General features: G+C 35.6%; 1 protein-coding gene and 1 pseudogene across 3 annotated transcripts in view; both read left to right on the top strand.

The window, feature by feature from the left end:
* The window catches only part of LOC107486975 (ras-related protein RABE1c-like), a 2,518-nt pseudogene extending 716 nt beyond the window's left edge, over positions 1–1,802 (top strand).
* The window catches only part of LOC107486972 (uncharacterized), a 38,004-nt gene that overhangs the window by 19,551 nt on the left and 16,548 nt on the right, over positions 1–1,905 (top strand). The gene's annotated exons all lie outside the window — the stretch shown is intronic.

The raw sequence follows: 1,905 nt of genomic DNA, 5'->3' as shown, positions 1-1,905 counted from the left end.
GAGTTGTCTTCTTTTGCGATTTTCTGATGGCTCCTTCACCACCAGTTTCATCACCACTATTGGGTTCGTATCTATTGCTTCTTCATTCCTTGTGAAAATACTATAGGAGTTACAACAGCGTGTTGATGTGGCATATTGTACTTTCAAAATACATCAATTTAATACCGCCATTGTAAGTTGTCAGTTATCACCAACATCTAAACATATATTCTCTGTCTATGTGTCGATAACACAAGTAAAAAATAATAATTTTGTTATGGAAAATCTTTTTATCTTACAACTTATTACTCAATTTGGCAGCATTGATTTTAAGATAAGAACCATTGAACTTGACGGTAAACGCATTAAGTTACAAATCTGGGACACAGCCAGTCAGGACCGATTTCGAACTATTACCACAGGTATGGGCATTTGTTTTCTGCAACCTGGCTAATCTAACATGTTGTGCTCGTTTTAGTTTCACTGTTATTTGATGTTTATATGCGGATAAATGTCCCAAAATTTGATTTTATCTCCCCCATTAATTGGATAGACGGAAAATGTTTCTTACAATCTGACATGCTTTTGCAGCTTATTACCGTGGAGCCATGGCCGTTTTGCTTGTTTACGATGTTACTGATGAAGCATCTTTCAACAGTACTACTCTCCTTACCCTGATTGCATTAGCGTTTAAAAATGTTTTTAGTTTCAGTCTTCTGGTGTTTAATTTCTTTGTTAAATTATGTCAACAAAGAGGTTATGTGCTTTGTAGTTAAGCCTCTTTGTCCATGTTGACCAGCTTTCAATTTTTAATGTACCTGCTTCTTTCTATGAAGATATTAGGAATTGGATTCGCAACATTGAACAACATGCTTCTGACAATGTAAACAAGATCCTTGTTGGTAACAAGGCTGATATGGATGAAAGTAAAAGGGTATGTACCTAAGAGGGTTATCTTTATGTTCATATCCGTCTTTATCTTACTGTTATCGCTCGATACCAACGCAAGGTCCCTTTTCTCCTCTATAGGCTGTTCCTACCGCCAAAGTCAAGCTCTCGCCGATGAGTATGGTATCAAGTTTTTCGAAACTGTGAGTAGAACATGGTTGACAACCACATTTTCATTGAGTTTCATGTGACTTCATTATGTTTTATATTGGAAGAACATTTGCAGAGTGCAAAGACAAACATGAATGTAGAGGAGGTTTTCTTTTCAATAGCTAGAGATATCAAGCAAAGGCTTGCTGACACAGATTCTAAGGCTGAAGTATGTACTTGACCTTTTATTTTCCTCCATTTCATTATTTCTTTTCTAAAAGATTAGGGCTTGTTTGGTTCATATTTCATTTTCTTCATGCATAAGATCTCGAAAGCAGAAAACACTAAAAATGAAAACATCCACCGAATAAGGCTTAAACTATATATGGTGGTTAAGGCAGTACATAAAAATGTTGCTTCTTTGGTGCTTGATGATGATACTGATATTATCTATCTGTGGTGGTTCGGCCTCAGGCAATCAAGATCAACCAACCGGACCAGGCTGCCGGTGGTGGCCAAGCCGCTCAAAAGTCGGCCTGCTGTGGTTGATGAAAATAACAATTGTGCAGTAAGGAGGGTGAAGATTCAACAACACTTGCCCCTTCAAATGGGTATTATACTTAATTTGATGACATTACAAGTGGGAATGAATGTGTACTTTTTGTCCCTTTGTATTTCCCACTTCAAAAGTTTATGGTTTTGACTTTTAAGATAGTATTTCAAATATTAGTTGTTGGACTTTGTCTCGAGTTTATTTCAATTTTCTTCTTCTTTTCTTGTACACTGTCTACTAAGAAAAAAATCTAACTTGTCTAGATTCAGATATAGATTATTAGAAACATTTTCATATCTTGTTTCCAAATGTTTTTTTTTTTTTTTTTTTTTTTC

Source organism: Arachis duranensis, chromosome 4 (genome assembly GCF_000817695.3).
Source record: "Arachis duranensis cultivar V14167 chromosome 4, aradu.V14167.gnm2.J7QH, whole genome shotgun sequence".
In the NCBI taxonomy this organism is placed as follows: Eukaryota; Viridiplantae; Streptophyta; class Magnoliopsida; order Fabales; family Fabaceae; genus Arachis; species Arachis duranensis.
Note: the sequence above shows the minus strand (reverse complement) of the source record. Positions and strands in the feature narration are given on the sequence as shown.